Source organism: Schistocerca piceifrons, chromosome 9 (assembly GCF_021461385.2).
Source record: "Schistocerca piceifrons isolate TAMUIC-IGC-003096 chromosome 9, iqSchPice1.1, whole genome shotgun sequence".
Taxonomy (NCBI): domain Eukaryota; kingdom Metazoa; phylum Arthropoda; class Insecta; order Orthoptera; family Acrididae; genus Schistocerca; species Schistocerca piceifrons.
The window spans coordinates 82557040-82579618 of record NC_060146.1 but is presented as its reverse complement, the minus strand read 5'-3'; the positions used below and the strand labels follow the sequence as shown (position 1 = coordinate 82579618).

At 44.9% G+C, this 22579-nt stretch overlaps 1 non-coding gene across 1 annotated transcript; it reads right to left on the bottom strand.

Annotated features, from left to right (window-relative positions):
- Positions 1–21182: 21182 nt before the first annotated feature.
- On the bottom strand, positions 21183–21256 carry Trnat-ugu. Its single transcript has one exon. It is a non-coding gene; the product is annotated as a tRNA-Thr (tRNA).
- Between the last annotated feature and the right edge of the window lie 1323 nt (positions 21257–22579).

Here is a 22579-nt window from a genome sequence, read left to right as displayed (position 1 = left end):
GCAGGATTCGAACCTGCGACCGTAGCGGTCTTGCGGTTCCAGACTGCAGCGCCTTTAACCGCACGGCCACTTCGGCCGGCGCGACTGCAGGGACTGATCTCTGGCGCGCTCCCCGCGAGACCCACAATTCCAGTTTACTGTCCACATACTACATTTTTAGTGCTCCTGCCCACCATACTTATGGCTCGCGACACTCAACCTGCCGATTCCTGTAAGAGTTTGAGCAATGTGAATGCATCCGCATTGAAGAAGATCATTGGCCGGTAAGCCTTATCTAGTATATGAAGATGGTATCTATTCTTTCGGACATGTCCGAAAGAACAGATAATACTGGTGATCTTGCAGCTCTCTAAGAATGAAATTGTCCAAAATCTGACAGGAATCGGTAGATTGACTGCCGCGAGTAATGAGTATAGTGGGCAGGGGCACTAAGAATGTAGTACGTGGACAGTAAACTGGAATTGTGGGTCTCACGGGGAGCGTGCCAGAGATCAATTGCTGCAGTCGCATTGCCCTTGGTGTCCTCGATGCCTCCGTTGGATAGAGCGTCTGCCATGTAAGTAGGAGATCCCGGGTTCAAGTCACTGTCGGGGCACACATTTTTGTCACTGTTGATATTTATCAAAGCCTGTAAGCAGCTAGTGGTCTGGATTTCATTGTAATTTCTTTCTTCCAGAGCTGCAAGATCACTAATGGTATCTGTTCCTTCAGACATGTCCGAAAGAACAGATACCATCTAAGCAGGTGGTTATAATGTTTTGACCCATCAGTGTTTCTCGTGAAAACGCCAGGAAAGTGAAGTTGTAGGGATTAGAGTTCGCAGGGAGCTTACCAATAATCGTCCTTCCTGTGAACCAGTCGCGCCTGGAAGCGGAAAGAGGGGAAGTCACAGAAATTCACAAAATACCTTCTGCCATACGCCAAACGCCATAAGACAGCGTACGAGGTGTACATGTAAGACATAGCGTGTGAATGTAACTGAAGTACAGCTGCTCACGAAGGTCCAGTTTGGGCTGCAATTATTGTATGCCAGCAAAACTTGGTAGATATGCTGATGCTTTAATGCGGAACCAATTTACACCGAAAAAAAAGAGAAAAAATAGTTCCACTTTTGGCCGGCAGGTGTAGTTCTGGCGCTGTACACTGTGTGTTTGACGGTAAGCCATCCGCGCTGCCATTCGACTGGCTTTAACGTGAATGAACAGTACGCTGTAGAGAGCAGAGACCGTGTGCTGTTAATGGAACTCTTTTATGTGAACAGCAGCCGGTACAGTTGTGCATTGAGAGAGTATCGCCGACTGAAAGGTCTATGGAAAGACCCGTCGTCATTAAATGGTTTAAAGAAGGCGATAATGAAATTCAAAACCACAAAAGAACTTGACGTGGTGCCTGGAAGGGGAACGCTTCCTATCCCGGTGAAAGTTTCTAATGGTTCAAATGGTTCAAATGGCTCTGAGCACTATGCGACTTAACTTCTGAGGTCATCAGTCCCCTAGAACTTGGAACTACTTAAACCTATCTAACCTAAGGACATCACACACATCCATGCCCGAGGCAGGATTCGAACCTCCGACCGGGAAGTTTCTAATGAGGCTACTTTGCTGTAACTAACGATGCAACACGTTCCCCGCGTAGTGCTAGTGTTCGTACAGTGTCATGAGAATTATCCATCCCATGGTCAATAGTACGGATACTTTTGCGCTCCATTTATACTGGTATCCGTATAAGATCCGGGCGGTGCAGCAACTGATCCGCAGTAACCTTCTGAATTCGCTCTTTCGGATCGAAGTTAATGATTTGTGCCCGTGCAATATTATGTGTAATGACGAGGTACAGTTTACTCTCTAGGCAGCAGTGAAATCAAAGATATGCCGAATTTGGGGTACTATCAAACCGCAGGTTGTGCACGGAGGGCAATTACAGTCGTCATATGTAATCGTTTGGTAAGGATTTACAAGCAGCTTTATTCTTTAAAACTGTAGACCTATATCTCTGACATCGATCTGTTGTAGAATTTTAGAACATGTTTTTTGCTCGCGTATCATGTAATTTCTGGAAACCCAGAATCTACTCTGTAGGAATCAACATGGATTCCGGAAACAGCGATCGTGTGAGACCTAACTCGCTTTATTTGTTTACGAGACCCAGAAAATATTAGATACAGGCTCCCAGGTAGATGCCATTTTCCTTCACTTCCGGAAGGCCTTCGATACAGTTCCGCACTGACGACTGATAAAGTAAGAGCCTACGGAATATCAGACCAGCTGTGTGGCTGGATTGAAGAGTTTTTAGCAAACAGAACACAGCATGTTGTTATCAATGGAGAGACGTCTACAGACGTTAAAGTAACCTCTGGCGTGCCACAGCGGAGTGTTACGGGACCATTGCTTTTCACAATATATATAAATGACCTAGTAGATAGTGACGGAAGTTCCATACGGCTTTTCGCGGATGACGCTGTAGTATACAGAGAAGTTGCAGCATTAGAAAATTGTAGCGAAATGCAGGAAGATCTGCAGCGGATAGGCACTTGGTGCAGGGAGTGGCAACTGACCCTTAACATAGACAAATGTAATGTCTTGCGAGTACATAGAAAGAAGGATCCTTTATTGTATGATTATACGATAGCGGAACAAACACTGGTACCAGTTACTTCTGTAAAATATCTGGGAGTATGCGTGCGGAACAATCTGAAGTAGAATGATCATATAAAATTAATTGTTGGTAAGGCGGGTGCCAGGTTGAGATTCATTGGGAGAGTCCTTAGAAAATGTAGTCCATCAACAAAGGAGGTGGCTTACAAAACACTCGTTCGGCCTATACTTGAGTATTGCTCATCAGTGTGGGATCCGTACCAGGTGTGGTTGACAGAGGAGATAGAGAAGATCCAAAGAAGAGCGGCGCGTTTTCTTCACAGTGTTATTTGGTAAGCGTGATAGCGTTACGGAGATGTTTAGCAAACTCAAGTGGCAGACTCTGCAAGAGAGGCGCTCTGCATCGCGGTGTAGCTTGCTGTCCAGGTTTCGAGAGGGTGCTTTTCTGGATGATGTATCGAATATATTGCTTCCCCATACTTATACCTCCCGAGGAGATCACGAATGTAAAATTAGAGAGATTCGAGCGCGCACGGAGGCTTTCCGGCAGTCGTTCTTCCCGCGAACCATACGCGACTGTAACAGGAAAGGGACGTAATGACAGTGGCACATAAAGTGCCCTCCGCCACACACTGTTGGGTGGCTTGCGGAGTATAAATGTAGATTTAGATGTAGATTCTCGATCTGTGCTCCTTTGAAGACATTGTACCCATAGGGCCCATCAACTGTACCGCTACATCTGCACGTTATCGAGTCCTCCTTTTACAGTATGTGATTCCCGGTTTAGAAGAGCGCAGCTGTGTGGTAACAACTGTTTTCATGCAAGGTGAGACAACACGTCATGTCGCACTCCCAGTGAAGGATCTGTTTGATGCAGCCTTCCACAAACATCTTGTCTGCAGAGGTTTTCCAGATGCACGGCCTGCAGCTTAACCTGATATGAATCCATGTCAGTTCTGCTTCCGGGGAAATCTAAAGGACGCATTTACCAGGGACACGTTCGGTCTCTACCTGATCTGAAGGCCGGTATACAGGGAAACGTTGCTCCACTAGAACTGCCTCGAGCAAGTGTTGTTCACATCGTTTTAAGGATGCAGAATATTGTCGATGTCCCCGGTGCTCATAGTCAACAAACTGTGTAAATAGTGTTTAATAATAAAACCATCATTTCACCTTCGTCACATATTGCATGCTTTCTGCCCACGTCCTGTTCCTAATCCGTTACAAATGGTAGGCGTCAACAAAATATTTTCTCATTCAGAGGAGAAATTTGGTGGTTGAAATTTCGTGGAAAAATGCCACAGCAACGTCTTTTTTTAATGATGTCCGCCTAAAATCCTGTATCATGTCCGGGGCACTCTCTCCCCTGTTTCCCGATAATGCAAGACGTGCTGCCCTTCTTTGAACTGCCAGCCGATGTGGCCGAGCGGTTCTAGGCAATTCAGTCTGGAACCGCATGACCGCTACGGTCGCAGGTTCGAATCCTGCCTCGGGCATGGATGTGTGTGATGTCCTTAGGTTAGTTAGGTTTAAGTAGTTCTAAGTTCTAGGGGACTGATGACCACCGATGTTAAGTCCCATAGTGCTCAGAGCCATTTGAACCATTTGAACCTTCTTTGAACTTTCTCGATGTACTCCTTGAATTCTATCTTGTAAGGATCCCAGACCGCGCAGAAGTACTCCAAAATAGGACGGATAAGGGTAATGTAGGCAGTCTCTTTAGTAGATCTGGTGCGTCTTCTAAGTGTCCTGCCAATAAAACAAAACGTTTGATTAGCCTTCTCCACAACAGTTTTATATATTCTTTCCAATTTAAGTTGTTCGTAATCACAATACCTAGGTGTTTAGTTAAATTTACGGCCTGTCGATTTGATTGATTTATCGTGTAACCGAAGTTTAACGCATTCCTTCCAGCACTCATGTGGATGATTATTTAGGGTCAAGTGCCAATTTTCCCACCACACAGATATCTTATCTAAATCATTTTGCATTTTTTTTTATCTTCTGATGAGTCTACTAGAGGATAAATGACAGTCTCATCCGCAACAACCTAAGTCGGTTGCTCAGATTGTCTACTACTTTGTTTATATAGATAAGGAACAGCAGAGGGACTACAACGTTACCTTAGGGAACGTCAGAAATCAGTTACTACGCATTATGACGTCTCTGACAGGAAATCACGAATCTAGTCATATAACTGAGACGATATTCGATAAGCAAGCTATTTGATTACAAGCCACTGTGAGGTAGGGTCTCAAAAGCCTTCTGGAAATATAGAAACACCGAATGAAGTTTAAACCCATTGCCGATAGCACTCAACACTTCGTGTGTGTAAAGAGCTAGTTGTGTTTCACAAGAACTATGTTTTCTAAATCCGTGTTCATAATGTTCATAATGTAATTCATAATGTTCGAACACAATATATGTTGCAAAATCCTGCTGAATATCGACGTTAATGATATCGGCCTGCAGTTTAGTGGATTACTCCTACTGCCTTTCTTGAGTATTGGTGTGATCTGTGCATCTTTCCAGTCTTTGGGTTCGATTGGTTCAAATGGCTTTGAGCACTATGGGACTTAACTTCTGAGGTCATCAGTCCCCTAGAACTTAGAACTACTTAAACCTAACTAATGTAAGGACATCACACACATCCATGCCCGAGGCAGGATTCGAACCTGCGACCGTAGCGGTCACGCGGTTCCAGACTGAAGCGCCTAGAACCGCACGGCCACACTGGCCGGCCTTTGGGTTCGGATCTTTCGTCGAGCGAGCGGTTGTCAGAGTATGTGACTGTGAAGTATGGAGCTATTGCGTTAGCATACTCTGAAAAGAGCCAGATTTGCCCCTGCAGATTTGCTCCTGGCGGCCAAGACTGTAACTGATTCGTTTTTTAAGCGCCGTTCGGTTCCTCATTAACGCATTATCATGTCTACGAAGTTTCGTTGCCATACGATAATTACAGCCCAAACTGGACCTCACGGCCCTGTAGAAGGACGACCCATCTCTCGTACCTTCAATGTCATAAGCGAGCTGTGGCGTTCGTCTTCTCTGCGCCAGACAAGGACTGCGGGGAGAAATGTGTAGATATTGCTGGACCAGTGTGAAACACCCTCTGCCGGTCTTTAGACATTAGTTGTCCAAACTAGAGATGGGTCAGGTCGAATTACCGAATCGGGCTCACTTGGGTTGAGGGGATTTCAAGTAGACCGGACTTAGACTGTTGCTAATCCGAGTTGTGATCGCGCGGTGCTCCGCTGTCGCCCCTATGGATGACACTTTCGCGGGAAGCTAGAGTTCGCCGCCGTCGCACTGACCGAATCCAAGTCTAACCGAGCAGAGTGTGTGCCTACAGAACAGGACGTCACTTACTTTGATCTTTAAAACTGCACTACCATATTATGATTTATTTTGTTTGATCGAAATCAGTGAAGGGTTTGATAAGTGATATTTATAAACGGGTCTATACAAAACATTAGCGTCATAGCAATTCCGGAATGTGCAGTATAATACACTGATTACCCAAAGCATTATGACCATCGATATACTATCGATATAAACCCGTCCATGCGATATACTATCGATATAAACCCGTCCATGCGATAACGGCGTCTCTTGGCAAGGAGTGACTGCTAGTCAGACACGCGCACAGTATATGTAGTAGCGATCTTTCTTTAAAGTCAGTACCGCCATTATACTGTTGTTTATTTGCAGTGTTAAATTTACACGATCATGATTTCGGCTTCAAAGTGCCATTATCAAGTGTTTTCTGAAAGCATATTAGACAATAACAGTGAAATACATAACAAGTAATATAACCGGCCGGCAGAAGTGGCCGTGCGGTTAAAGGCGCCGCAGTCTGGAACCGCAAGACCGCTACGGTCGCAAGTTCGAATCCTGCCTCGGGCATGGATGTTTGTGATGTCCTTAGGTTAGATGGGTTTAACTAGTTCTAAGTTCTAGGGGACTAATGACCTCAGTAGTTGAGTCCTATAGTGCTCAGAGCCATTTGAACCATTTTGAAGTGATGTAACCATATAAGAATCCATGTTTATAATGCTCACTTACAAGTGTTGTACAGTGCCTAAGCTGGCAGAGTGTCGTATTTAGAATGCACTATTAGACACATTGTCTAATGCTCGATATATCTGGTAAAGCCCACTGCTTCGTTTTATCACTGAGTGTACCATCTTGACAGTTCGCTAAGTGTTAAGTTATCTTGGTCAAAGAAATTCCTGTTACAAGCAGATGACTTTTCCTTTTAATGTTTAAACTCAGTGTCCGGTAGGATAGGGAAGGTTAGGAGCAATTTATTTTCGTTGGTAGTTGCTACATCTTTCAGTAGCTGTTTATCTTACAAGGGAACCTCCCCATCGCACCCCCCTCAGATTTAGTTATAAGTTGGCACAGTGGGTTGGCCTTGAAAAACCTAACACAGATCAATCGAGAAAACAGGAAGAAGTTGTGTGGAACTATGAAAAAAATAAGCAAAATATACAAACCGAGTAGTCCATGCGCAAGATAGGCAACATCAAGGAGAATGTGAGCTCAGGCGCCTCGTGGTCCCGTGGTTAGCGTGAACAGCTGCGGAAGGAGAGGTCCGTGGTTCAAGTCTTCCTTCGAGAGAAATGTCTAATTTTTTTATACAATCAACTTCGCTCTCCAAAATTCCACGACATGTTCAGATTTGCTTGGACATATGCAGGATTTGACGGTCTACACACGGAAAAATTTGAAAACGTTAAAAACATATGTTTCGACAGAGCACAGGGAAAACTGTGCGACTGTGAAAGTGTTGCATTCATTTTTTGCAGTTTATGTGAGAAACTCTTATGTTTTCATCACTTTTTTGGGAGTGATTGTCACATCCACAAGAAAACCTAAATCGGGCAAGGTAGAAGAATTTTTTTACTCATTCGCCAAGTGTACAAGTTCGGTGGGTCGACAACATGCTCCTGTCGTGACGCACATGCCGTCACCAGTGTCGCATAGAATATATCAGACGTGTTTTCCTGTAGAGGAATCGGTTGACCTATGACGTTGCGATCAAATTTTTTCGGTTCCCATTGGAGAGGCACGTCCTTTCGTCTATTAATCACACGGTTTTGCAGTGCGGTCGCAAAACACAGACACTAAACTTATTACAGTGAACAGAGACGTCAATGAACGAACGGACAGATCATAACTTTGCGAAAATAAAGAAAATTAACTTTTCACTCGAGGGAAGACTTGAACTAACGACCTCTCATTCCGCAGCTGCTCACGCTAACCACGGCGCTCCCGAGCACACATTACCCTTGATTTTGCCTGTCTTGCGCATGGACTACTCAGTTTGTATATTTTGCTTATTTTTTTCATAGTTCCACACAACTTCTTCCTGTTTTCTCGATTGATCTGTGTTAGGTTTTTCAAGGCCAACCCACTGTGCCAACTTATAACTAAATCTGAGGGGGGTGCGATGGGGAGGTTCCCTTGTTAGGATACAGTAAAGTTGTCTGCTCATAAACATAAACAGTAACAAACCTCTCGATAATATTCGCTGCATCCATAAATATAACAGTCCAGCTACTCATTGACGTTGTTTCAAGTACATTTTAGTTTAGTTGGTAAATATACTGCTTTGTACGTTAACGAAATATGACTGTGGCCCCGCATTATGAAAAATTTTTTAGTAGCGATCTGTCTGAATTTGACGCAGGGCAGGTTGTGATGGCCTGGAAACTCGGCTCGAGGATTTCAGGAACCACGACTTGTCGGGTGTTGAAGGAGTGTTGTGTTGTGTGTATTCAACACGTGGCGAAACCAAGGTGAAACCACATCCAGACTTCGTGGGGTTGGGCGACCACACCTCATGAGAAATGTCGGACGTGGTATGCTGGGCAGACAGGCAAAATAGGACGGGCGGCGAACTGTGGCGGAGCTAACGTCAGACTCTAACGCTGGACAGGGTACAAGTATGTCTGAATACACAGTGCAATGAACACTCCAAACGATGGGCCAACGCAGCTGACGACCCATGCATGTGCCTATGCCAACACCGCGACATCGGCAACTACAACTGAAATGCGCACATAAACCATTGGCACTGAACGTTGGCGCAGTGGCAGAGCGTGACATGGTCTGACGAATCCCAATACCTTCTTCATCATGCCGAAGGGAGCGCGCGAATCCGTCGTCTTCCAGGGGAACAGTTTCTCGACACCTATTGTACGCGATTGAGGCAAGCTGGCGGCGGCTCCATTAAGCTCTGGGGAACATCCACCTCGGCATCCGTGGTTCCAGTGGAGCTCGTGCAAGGCACCATGATAGCCAAGGAGTATCGTACACTGGTTGCAGACCACATGCACTCTGCACCATGTTTCCCGACGGTAGTATCATTTTTAAAAAGATAATCTGCCATTTCACACGGCCAGATGTATGAGGGAGTGGTTCGATGAACACCGTGGCGAGTTCCAATTGATTTGCTGGTCCACAACCCGCCAGATCTGAACCTGATGGAGCGCATCTGAGATGCGATTGAACGAGACGTCAGAGGTCATCGCCCCCTCCCCGGAATTTATGGGAATCAGGTGACTTGTGTGTGTTCAGATGTGATGGCAACCTCATCCAGCGACCTACCAAGGCGTCATTGCTTCCATCCCACGACGCGTCGCCGCCAAAGGCGGACGTACAGGCCGTGAGGTAGGTGTTCATAATGTTCTGGTTGATCAGTGTATATTAAAATTTTGATTAAAAAGTGCCTGAGGGAAACAATGATGAAGCGGTAACTACCGGGTGATCAAAAAGTCAGTATAAATTTGAAAACTGAATAAATCACGGAATAATGTAGATAGAGTGGCACAAATTGAGACACATGCTTGGAATGACAAGGGGTTTTATTAGCAAAAAAAAAAAAAAAAAAAAGTTCAAATATCTCCGACAGATGGCGCTTCATCTGATCAGAATAGCAGTAATTAGCATAACAAAGTAAGACAAAGCAAAGATGAAGTTCTTTACAGGAAATGCTCAATATGTCCACCATCATTCCTCAACAATACCTGTAGTCGAGCAATAATGTTGTGAACAGCACTGTAAAGCATGTCCGGAGTTATGGTGAGGCATTGGCGTCGGATGTTGTCTTTCAGCATCCCTAGAGATGTCGGTCGATCACGATACACTTGCGACTTCAGGTAACCCCAAAGCCGATAATCACACGGACTGAGGTCTGGGGACCTGGGAGACCAAGCGTGACGAAAGTGGCGGTTGAGCACACGATCATCACCAAACGACGCGCGCAAGAGATCTTTCACGCGTCTAGCAATATGGGATGGAGCGCCATCCTGCATAAACATCGTACGTTCCAGCAGATGTTTATCAGCCAGGCTGGGGATGATGCGATTATGTAACATATCGGCGTACCTCTCACCCGTCACGGTAGCGGTTACTGGCGTTCTGCTGTAAAGCGCCATCTGTCGGACATTTTGTGAACTCTGTTTTTTTTTGTTTTAATAAAACCCCATGTCATTACAAGCAAGTGTGTCAATTTTTACCTCACTATCTACATTATTCCGTAGTTTATTAAGTTTTCAAATTTATACCGACTTTTTGATCACCCTGTATACATTCATGCTCTATCCCGTGGCATTTGGCTGCTTGAAGATCGTCAGATCGTCTTCAGAATCCTTACAATTCCGGCTGTCTCACACCACCATTCACGCACATGAAGAGGTGTCCGGCTACCTTACGGTCGTCCAGAATGTCAAATCAAACACCTTTTAGCCGTCTAGTTTCGAAAATGTTACTTTATTTGACTACCAGTTTCGCCGATCTACTACGCCGTCTCCAGGCTATCTCACTGATGTGTAGGAAGATTCCAACGTCGGTTCCGATTAAAATAGGGGGCAGCCTTCGTCGTCCACCCTTCTCTCTCGACATTTGAAAGGTGGCTACACAGTCACAGCGCCAGAGATTGCGCCAAAGATTATTATTCCGCCGCCTCCACTGGGGCAGTAGTAGTTGAGAGGATGTCGAGGGCAGTAGTTGTTCTGTTGGGCGAGAGAGTAGATGCTGTTCGGTTGGTGTAATGTATAGATGGATGAAGTTGCAATTGTCAGAGTGTATTTGAGAAAGGAGGTAGGTTTTTGATTTATGATGCTGGTGTAATGGAAAATTTTCGTCAATATATAATGAGGTAAAACGGTATTACAGTTTTCTTTAATGACAATGCCTCATGCTCACAGGTACAGTCAACAAAGCATCTGGCTCGTGTTCATTTATTAGACTTGTAATTCTGGTTTCTATGTGCAATTATAGTATTACTGGTTTTTCAATTAGTTCATTGTAAATGGTGTTTAAAATATTTTGACGTATTGAGAAAGAACCGAGCCAGATACATGTACATTGAGTCACACTACCACACACAGACTAGTTACACTTGTGCTTTGTTGTTTCGTAGCTTTTATAGTTGCAGGGGCCTTAATTAATCAATTGCGTTAATGGAAATTCCTTGTCATTCCTTATTTTTATTTTATGCAGTCAGATTGTGTGCTAATACTAGTCAGGGCCAGCCGGTTACGAGACTTCGTAACCGGTCACACAGCTACTAAAATTATTGCATTTGTTCTTTTAATTAAGCCCCCATGCACATTATCACAGACTGATACGAGCCAGGTGTTTCTTATCCCTACAGTCTTTATTTCCAGATTTAATATATGTACCAAATTTGACCGAAATCGTTCCAGGGATTTAGATGAGGTTTTTAGCCATGGCTTTGCTCGCATACGCACAATTTAAATATGTTTCACAGATATTTAACAGTTTCGACGTTTATATGTACACATATTACAACGAATATCGGCCTTCAGATTCATTTTCACTCAGCTTAATGTTGACTGGAACCGAGATTGGAATCTTCCTATGCGTCGGTCAGAGGGCCTGAAGATGGCGTAGTAAATCACCGAAACTGGTAGCAAATAAAGTAACAGTTTGGAAATTAGACTGCTGAAAGGTGTTTGATTTGACATTCTGTAAGAGGAGAATCATAGTGTGGCGTCTCCCCCCCCCCCCCCCCCCGCCCCGCCTCTCCCATGAAGCATGGACCTTGCCGTTGATAAGGAGGCTGGCGTGCGTCAGTGATACAGATATCCAGATATCCGCACCGTAGGGGCAGGGCAATCACAACGGAGGAGTGTCTGCTGAGAGGCCCGGACAAATTTGTGGTTCCTGAAGAGAAGCAGAAGCCTTTTCAGTAGTTGTAGGGGCAACAGTATGGATGATCGACTGATCTGGCCATGTAAGATCAGCCAAAACGGCCTTCTGTGCTGATACTGCGAACGGTTGAAAGCAAGGGGAAACCACGGCCGTAATTTCTTCCAAGTGCAAGCAGCTTTGCTGTATGGATATAGATGATGACGTCCTCTTGGGTAAAATATTCCGTATGTAAAACAGTCCCCCATTCGGATCTCCTGGCGGGGACTACTCAGGAGGACGTCGTTATCAGGAGAAACAAATGTCGCGTTCTACACACCAGAGTGTGGACTCTAAGATACCTTAATCGGGTAGGTAGGTTAGAAAATTTGAAAAGGAATGTGCTTGGTTGAAGTTAGATATAGTGGGAATTAGTGATGTTCGGTGGCACGAGGAACAGGATTTCTGGTCAGGTGAATATAGGGTTATAAACACAAAATCAGATAGGGGTAAAGCAGGAGCAGGTTTAATAATAAGTAAAAAAATAGGAACGTGGAAAAGCTACTACGAACAGCATAGTGAAGCCATTATTGTAGCCAACACAGACAAGAAGCCCTCACCCACCACGGCAGTACAAGTTTATATGCCAACTAGCTCCGCAGATGAGGAGGAGACTGACGAAAAGTATGATGAGACAAAAGAAATTATTCAGATAGTTAAGGGGGACGGAAGCATAATAGCCATGGCAGACTGGAATTCGACAGTAGGAAAAGGAAGAAAAGGAAAGCAGTAGGTGAATACGGACTGGGAGAAAGGAATGAAAGAGGAAGCCGTCTGGTAGAATTTTGCACAGAGCATAATTTAATCATAGCTAACTCTCGGTTTAAGAATCATGAAAGATGGTCGTATCTGTGGAAGAGACCTGGAGACGCCGGAAGGCTTCAGATTGCTTATATAACGGTGAGACAGAGATTTCGGAACCATGTATTAAATTGCAAGACATTTCCAGGGGCAGATGTGGACTCTGAGCACAATTTATTTGTTATGCAGATTAAAATGAAGAAACTGCAAGAAGATAGGAATTTAAGGACATGGGACCTGGATAAACTGAAAGAATCAGAGGTTACAGAGACTTTCAGAGGGAGCATTAGGAAACGACTGACGAGAACAGGGGAAAAGAATACAGTAGAAGAAGAAGAAGAATGGGTAGCTTTGAGAGATGAAATAGTGACGACAGCAGAGGATTAAATTGGCAAAAAGGCGAGGACTAGTAGAAATCCACTGGTAACACAAGAGATATTGAATTTAATTGATGAAACGAGAAAATATTAAAATACAATAAATGAGGCAGGCGAAAAGGAAGTGCAATATGGCTAACTAGGAGTGGAGAAAAGAGAACCATCTGTATGAATATCAAGAGCTCAGATGCAAAACCAGTCCCAAGCATAGAGCGGAAAGCAGGAAGGCGAAGGAAGGATATAGAGGGTCTATACAAGGGACATGTACTTGAGGGCAATATAAAGAAAAATTTGGAGTAGGAATTAAAGTCCAGGGAAAAGAAATGAGATTTGAGGTTTGCCGACGATATTATAATTCTGTCAGAGGCAGCAAAGGACCTAGAAGAGCAGCTGAACGGAATGGACAGTGTCTTGAAAGGAGGATGAAAATGGTTCAAATGGCTCTGAGCACTATGCGACTTAACTTCTGAGGTCATCAGTCGCCTAGAACTTAGAACTGATTAAACCTAACTAACCTAAGGACATCACACACATCCATACCCGAGGCAGGATTCGAACCTGCGACCGTATCGGTCACGCGGTTCCAGACTGAAGCGCCTAGAACCACTCGGCCACAACGGCCGGCTGGAAGGAGGACACAATATGAACATCAACAAAAGCAAAACAAGGACAATGGAATGTAGTCGAATGAAATCAGCTGATGCTGAGGGAATTAGATTAGGAAATGAGACATTCAAAGGATAGATGAGTTTTGCTTTTCGGGCAGCAAAATAACTGATAACGGCCGAAGTAGAGAGGATATAAAATGTAGACTGGTAACGACAAGAAAAGGGTTACTGAAGAAGAGAAGTTTTTTAACATCGAGTATAGACTCAAGAGTCAGGAAGTCGTTTCTGAAGAATTTGTATAGAGTGTAGCCGTGTATGGAAGTGAAACAAAGGCGATAAACAGTTTAGACCAGAATAGAAGCTTTTGAGATGTGGTGCTACCATAGAGATCACATAACTAGTGAGGAGGTGCTGAATAGAATTGGGGAGAAGAGAAACTTCTGGTACAACCTGACTAGAAGCAGGGATTCTGAGGCATCAAGGGACCACCAGTCTGGTACTGGAGGAAGCGTGGAGGGTAAAAATGGTAGAGGGAGACAAAAAGATGAATATACTAAGCACATTCAGAAGTATGTAGGTTGCAGCAGTTATTCGGAGATGAAGAGGCTTGCACAAGATAGAGTAGCATGGAGAGCTGCGTCAAACCAGTCTCTGGACTGAAGACCAAAACAGCAACAGTGTGGTGTCCATTAATGCTCGTCACGATATGTTTCAGTATCTATACTCACAAGTCTCTTTTCAGAATATCAAACCAAAAGGTCCAAAATTGAGGGGTGTTGCATGGTATGCAATGATACTCATAAACAGGAATTTGACTACCTTACCATCGACCGATAGCTGTCAAATTCTATACAGCATTTTTGGATTCTTCTCACGTCTATTTTCCAGGTTTCATAACAAATGACCGATGATTGTGGCCTGTAGCGCGGTATAGAATCATTCTCATGATTATGCTTTGGCTGTCTTATGATCGACCAATGGTTGCCAAAATTAATACTCTGTCATACAATGAAGGCTTTCACGACCGGATGGTACTGTTGTTGATAATTCTTCCGCGTTATATGGCCGTGATCCATGGAATACTTCTGTTCCTAACGTTTCGTCGAGTACTACGTTGAACATCCTTAGAAGTATGGCTGGTCCTGCTGAGTCCTGCCAACTGACGAGTCGGGCGTCGGAGAGCTGGCTAAATACTGAGGAAAGTGGGCGTGGTCTAGCTTGCACATAGTAGCAGAGAGAAAAGTAGTCAAAGATAAAATGTAACTATCGATAATAGTCCGTCACTGATAAAAATCGCTTATCGATTCTGTAACGCCACTGTCCATATCTCGCTTAATTTCAAGGCTTCTTCTTTTCTATTAAAATTACCTTCATGTTTATAAATTTCAATAGCATCCCTATACAGTCGTGGATAATAGTCCGTGGTAGCACTTAAGCGAGATATGGACAGTGGCGTTACAGAATCGATAAGCGATTTTTATCTGTGACGGACTATTATCGATAGTTACATTTTATCTTTGACTAGTTTTCTCTCTGCTACTATTTGCAAGTTAGACCACGCCCACTTCCCTCAGTATTTAGGCCGCTCTCCGACGCCCGACTCGTCAGTCGGCATGACTCAATAGGACCAGCCATACCTCTGAGGATGTCCAACGTAGTATTGGACGAAACGTTAGGAATAGAAGTATTCCATGGACAACGGCCATATAACCCGGAAGAATTATCAACATTAATACTCTGTATTTCGGGTATTTCATAAGTGTATTTTCAAAGTTTCAAACCAAAAAGACCCGATACCGAACCTGTAGTGCTCTGTGCAGTCGTAAGCGCGAACAGCCGTTTGGCTATCTTACGATCGCCCGATAGCCGTCAAAACCTATACAACATGTTTCTGATTTATCAAGTGTATATTCAAATTTTCGCGCTGGAAGACCAAAAATAGCGCCCCGTGTTGTACCCATCGCGCTCGTCGCTATATATGCGATCGCCGATTGGAAAACCGGAAAGCTGCGGTTGGATACCTATACTGCATCGCAGGCTGTGTAGACGCGAAAGAGAGAACGGAGTTGAATGTTATCTCAGTTATTTTGTCCCATTTCGGCTTAACTCGGTTTACGAAAACTCTCATCTCGGTTAGCTGGGTTTGGCGTAAAGCCGAGTTGGCCCACCGCTGGAGTCCAGACGCAATCAGCTGGTGCAGGCGGCGCGATCAATAGCGGGCGGCCCAGTCGGGGCGCCGGCACGCCAGCCTGGGGCCTGCCCTACCGCCAAGTCTAGCGAGCCAGCGCAGGTCTCACCGTGTCGGCTCGAAGTACGTGTGGCAGCGGGAAACCAACAGCTGCCACTCACCTAACTGTACTCTGCATCGTTTTAACGGCTACAGTATTCCTATCTGATGTCTTCCAAGTGGAACAATAATTTTGTTTGTTGTATTTCAAATAATTAACTAGGTCAATACCCGGTGTTGCCCAGATATGCGTTCATTCCAGTCTTCTATCAGTCCATCTCCCGCTTCTTCGGCCCCTTCTCTGCCGTATCGCGACATTGCTGCTCGCGTTGGTCGAGATCCAATGACTGTTAGCAGAATATGGAATCGGTGGGTTCAGGAGGGTAATACGGAACTCTGTGCTGGATCCCAACGGCCTCGTATCACTAGCAGTCGAGATGACAGGCATCTTATCCGCATCGCTGTGATGGGTCGTGCAGCCACGTCTCGAACCCTGAGTCAACAGGTGGGGACGTTTGCAAGACAACAACAATAAGCACGAACAGTTCGACGACGTTTGCAGCAGCATGGACTATGAGCTCGGAGACCGTGGCTGCGGTTACCCTTGACGCTGCACCACAGACAGGAGCGCCTGCGATGGTGTACTCAACGACCAACCTGGGTGCACGAATGGCAAAACATTTTTTCGGATGAATCCAGGTTCTGTTTACAGCATCATGATGGTCGCGTCCGTGTTTGGCGATATCGCGGCGAATGCACATTGGAATCGTGTATTCGTCATCGCCAAACTGGCGTATCACCCGCGTTATGGTATGGGGTGCCATTGGTTACACGTCTCGGTCACCTCTTGTTCGCTTTGACGGCACTATAAGCAGTGGACGTTACGTTTCAGATGTGTTACGACCCGTGGCGCTACCCTTCATTCGATCCCTGCGAAACCCTACATTTCAGCAGGATAATGCACTACCGCATGTTGCAGGTCCTGTACGGGCCTTTCCGAATGCAGAAAATGTTCGACTGCTGCCCTGGCCTGAACATTCTCCAGATCTCTCACCAATTGAAAACGTCTGGTCAATGGTGGCCGAGCAACTGGCTCGTCACAATACGCCAGTCACTACTCTTGATGAACTGTGGTATCGTGTTGAAGTTACATGGGCAGCTGTACCTGTACACGCCATCCAAGCTCTGTTTGACTCAATGCCCAGGCGTATCAAGGCCGTTATTACTGCCAAAGGTGGTAGTTCTGGGTACTGATTTCTCAGGATCTATGCACCCAAATTGCATGAAAATGTAATCACATGTCAGTTCTAGTATAATATATTTGTCCAATGAATACCCGTTTATCATCTCCATTTCTTCTTGGTGTAGCAGTTTTAATGGGCAGTAGTGTAAGTAGAAGTATGAAATGCGAATTTGGTTGCAATAATTACGTGATGGCTGGGTGTTGTGTGCTGTCCTTAGGTTAGTTAGGTTTAAGTAGTTCTAAGTTCTAGGGGACTTATGACCACAGCAGTTGAGTCCCATAGTGCTCAGAGCCATTTGAACCATTTTTTTTGCAATAATTACACGTCTGTATTTTGAACATGATGAACAATATTTTCTTCAAAATAATCTCTACTGCTATTTATACATTTCTCCCACGTCTCCGGTAGGCTATGAATGGCACGCCAAGGAAACCAGTTCTTCTTTTGAAGCGAACCAATCAGAGAGCCATTTTCGTACACTTTCATACGAACAAAAACGTTGTTGAGCAAGAGCGTGTCCCAGTAATGGATAAAGATGATAATCTAACGGAGCCAAGACTGGAGAATAAGCCGCATGCCCTAGTATTTCCCAACTGACCGCCTCGGTCGTTTACCTGACCCGTTTTGCTGTGTGTGATGGAATGTTATCATGGAGCAATATGACTTTGTGTTGCCTTTTTTCATATTCCTGTCATTTTTCAAGTAATGCTCCATTTAAATCGATCATTTGCTATTGCTAGCGATCAGTGTTAACTGTTTCACCAGGTTTTAGCAGCTCATAATAGATGGCACCCTTCTGCTCCTACCAAACACAGAGCATTGTCTTGTTTCCAAAGCGATTTAGTCTTGCAGTAGATGACGATGGTTTGCCTGGATTGACTCATGATTTACGTCGCATAGGATTCTCAAAATATGTCCCTTTTTCATCACCTGTCGCTATTAGATGGAGAAACGACTTTCTTTTGTATCTGACGAGGAGCATTTCACAAGTGGTCTTCCGTTTTGCTTGCTGTCTTTCATTCATTTCATGCGAAACCCATTTTCCCACTTTCTGCACCTTTCCCATAGCTTTCAACCGGAGAGAAACGGCTTTCTGCGTCACATTCAATTGTTCCGAGAGTTCCTGTGAGTTTGAGTATCGTCTTCATCCAATAACGCCTGCCAATCGTTATCTTCGACCTATTCCGGTGGTTTCCCGCGTTCGTCTTTTCTCACGTCAAAAATCACCACTTTCGAACTTATCAACCACTCGAGACACTATATTTTGCCAAGAACATGCTCGCCGAAATCTTCGAGAAACATTCAATGCGATTCTGCAGCAGTTTTCTTCAAATGATAACAGGAAACCAATACTGTCCGCACATCGTAGTTCGTAGGCACACAAGTCGACATGTTTACGGGTTTGAAACAAATACCGATGAATGGAACTTGGGTTACTGTGTGTTGACATTCTTTGTCAGCCGTTATAGGAAGCAGTGTAATTAATAAAAGTAAACAGTCACTAATCGATCCGTACAGTGCTTCTCCCGATTACTCACAGTGATCACGATCTCATTCGAATAATTTGTTCTCATTTACTAAGAAAGTTGCCACCGTCACAAGCTGCAATTGTTTACCGATTTGTAGGGTTATGGGACGCAATCATCACATAGGCTCAGACATATGGAAAACAGGTGACAGACTTCGGTTCATTGAAGGAAATCAGGAAAACGCAGTTAGTCTACACAGGAGATTGCTTACAAAACAGTTATTCGGCCAATTCTAGAATACTGCTGAAGTGTGTGAGCCCTGTACCGAATAGCATTCTTTTCTTTTTGGGGGACGTCAGTGTTCTGACTGGTTCTACGCGGATCGCCACGCATTCCTCTTGTGCCTGCCTCTTCATCTTAGATTAGCTCTGACACCCTCAATTTCTTGTTGGATGTATTTCAAGCTCTGTCTTGTCATATACAGTTTTACCATATAATAATACCATATAATAATAGTAATTACAATAACGACAGTGAGAAATAAAAAAGGAATTCATAGGTGTGCAAAACAGACCATTTCTGATATAGCGAGTTCCGAGGAAAGGAAATTTAGGGAGACCGCACCAACTAAGAATACTGGAAAATGTGGAAGATCTGGTTGGAAAGAATGATGTATGTACAAGGCTACCGGGTGCGTACAAAGACAATGGTAATCCTATTGTAGCTTCAGTAGATATGTCATTAACTGTCTTCTGAAGCCGGAGATGTAATTCAGTTGTCTAATAGAATGCAGGCGGTTGTTCCAGAGTAGGGTTCCTGCTACTCAGAAGTACTTCAAGAATGTGGCTCAACGATGGATTTCGACAGAAAGGATTTTGCTCTGAGAAAACAGGTCTTTGTGCCATGTTGTTCACATAGGAGAGTTAAGATCAAGGGAAGACAGTAGAAGAGAAGGAGGGTATTGAAATATCTGCTCTTGTCTGCACGCAGCCAGTAAGCTGTGCATATGATGATGAAATATCATCAGAAAGTCGAACATGACGTATAAAACGCACACACACATTCATAAGCAGTTACAGGCGTCGTGAGGTTTCCTGAGAAATACATGAAATGTATTCGCGGTTGCGGATACGAATAACGATCACCTGCAGAGGGGAATGAAGTCAACGAGAACTTGCGCCAGACTGGGATCCCAACCCGGATTTTCCGCTTTACGCGAGCCATTGCCGTAACCGCTGAGGCTTTCGCTGCACAACTGACAGGCGGACCCACACTCGCATACGTCGTCGTACCTGCGTCACAACCCGTACTCCTACACACATCATGCACTCGTAATTTCCGTACAGGATGTATGTCCGGAAGAACTTGCATCGTTCTTCTTAACAGCACAGGCATTGAGAGATAGTATTTCCTGAGAAAGGCTTAGTACGATAACGTGACTGTAATCAAATGTAATAATTGCGAATATAAGTGTTTGTGACAGTTTCTTTTTCAGGCCAAAAGGGAAGAGGTTTTTACATTTTTGTGGAGATGCTACGGAGAGATGCTGATACCCTCTTGCACACCGTAGTTTCATACCCAGTCCAGTTTAGGTTTTCATCTGTTCTCACTCCTAGGCACTTTGCAGAGGGAGAGAACTTAATGTTTGTCCCATTTAGGGTGGAAGGTGGTGAGGATTCCCGATATTTCGTGCTAATGAGCCTAGGATGACCAAACAGTACCACTTGGATTTTGGATGAGTTCAGCTGTAACCCTCGCAATACAAAGGGGTGGGGTGGGGGTGGAGGTTACTTTATGTGTACCTTTAGAAAATATTGTAATATACTCACGTACTTTGTTCAAATGGCTCTGAGCACTATGGGACTTAACTTCTGAGGTCATCAGTCCCTTAGAACTTAGAACCTAAGGACATCACACAGCCGGCCTGAGTGGCCGAGCGGTTCTAGGCGCTACAGTCTGGAACCGCGCGACCGCTACGGTCGCAGGTTCGAGTCCTGCCTCGGGCATGGATGTGTGTGATGTCCTTAGGTTAGTTAGGTTTAAGTAGTTCTAAGTTCTAGGGGACTGATGACCTCAGCAGTTAAGTCCCATAGTGCTCAGAGCCATTTGAACCATTTGACATCACACACATCCGTGCCCGAGGCAGGATTCGAATCTGCGACTGTAGCGGTCGCGAGGTTCCACGCTGTAGCGCCTAGAACCGCTCGGCCACCACGGCCGGCTACGTACTTTGTATTTTAAAATTTTGAAACGGTATTAATTGTTTTAAATGATTTCTTACACTGGGTTATATTATAGTTCAAAATTTCTCAGTTAAACTTCCCTAAAAAAATTTAGGTGTTAGTAGTGAATGTGACTTTTCGCAACAAGTGTAATAGTCATATTTTCAGGTTCAGGACCCTTCTTACACATCTGAATATGTTTAAATATTATTTTATGAGCAAAAGTCAACGACAGATAAGTGGTATTATTTTAAATTTATTGGCAGTGGTCATAAAGCTCTTCCCGCTACAATGTACACATTACAGGAAATGCATTGGCATTGCTAAGATTGTGCTAAAGCATATTTTCAGGTTCTGGAGACTACCCTTAGCTGCTTACAGGCGTTGACATACGTCAGCGGGGACAGATGAAAATGTGTGCCCCGACCGGGACTCGAACCCGGGATCTCCTGCTTACATGGCAGACGCTCTATCCATCTAAGCCACCGAGGACACAGAGGATAGTGCAACTGCAGGGACTTATCTCTGGCAGGCCTCCCGCGGCATCCACATTCTCAACGTGTTGTCCCGCACTACATTCGTAGTGCCCCCGCCCATTATACTCATTACTCGCGGTGCGTTGCCGATTCCCGTAAGAGTTCGGGTACTTTTTGTGCATCCGCACAGAAGAAGAAGATGGTCAAGTGGCCGGTGAGCCTTAACTATGTATATATACTAAGATGGTATCTGTTCTTTCGGACATGTCCGAAAGAACAGATACCATCTTAGTATACATATATCTGGAGACTATTTATACATCATTTCCTATTAAAAAGCATGTTATTAATAAAAGTTAACAACAGTTAATGATTTTTTAAATTTTTTGTGGTGGTTATAAAGCACCCGAACCCCTCTGGCAGTACGCGTTACGGAAAACATGTTGGTACTGCTGGGGATAACCCCACATCCTGCGCCCGTTTTAGAGTAATTACAGAGGGCAAAGAGGCGTTTAAGCAGGCATTTTTGCCCCTCTCTGTACACCGATGGAATAGGAAGAAGCCCTAATAATTTTGACGAAATCTCCTCGGGTTGTCAGCCGTCGTATTGTCGCAATGTTTCGACGAGTTTCGTACTCGTCATCTTCAGACTTGGCCTGAAGATTGCAGGTAGCAAACTCGTCGAAACGTAACGAGGACACGTCGCTACGACTCGGCTGACAACGCGAGGAGATTTCAGAAAAAAAAATCGCCCTAATGATTGGTACGTTGGGAGAAAGCGCCTGCCATTGACTTCGCGGTGTTCTGCAGCATCAGCGTATTTAACAGTGGACCAGAACCTGTTGCGTGTGGGAACAGGCAGGCACGAGCGAGCTGCTTGGGGTAGGCCGGAGCCGCCGACTCACCGTGGCTGCAGGGCGGGGCTGCTGACGTCACCGCCACCGTCATCTTCATCGTCATCGTCGCCGCCGCGTCCGCAGACGTGGTCTGTGCAGCTCCGGCGCTGCAGCCGGCCTTATATAGCGTCCGCGGGGACTGCATTGGCCCGGCCGTGCGTCCTGCGCCCTGAGGACAGATGCGCGCCTGCAATCAATACCAGCTGGCGCAGTGTCAAACAGCTGATTAAAGCCCCCCCTCCACACGCAAAGAAAAGCCCTCTCAATACGAACACACAAAGGGTAAATAGATCCAGCATTTTAGGGAAACCGTTTCGTAGCAACTGATTTTGCTTTCCGAAGACTGTTTCTGAAATTCGCCTAGAAATAGGTCACCGCTACCTAGAACGGAAGCATCTCGCGTCGGCGTCTGCTTCTATTGATCTCAAGGGCGTGGCTAGGGA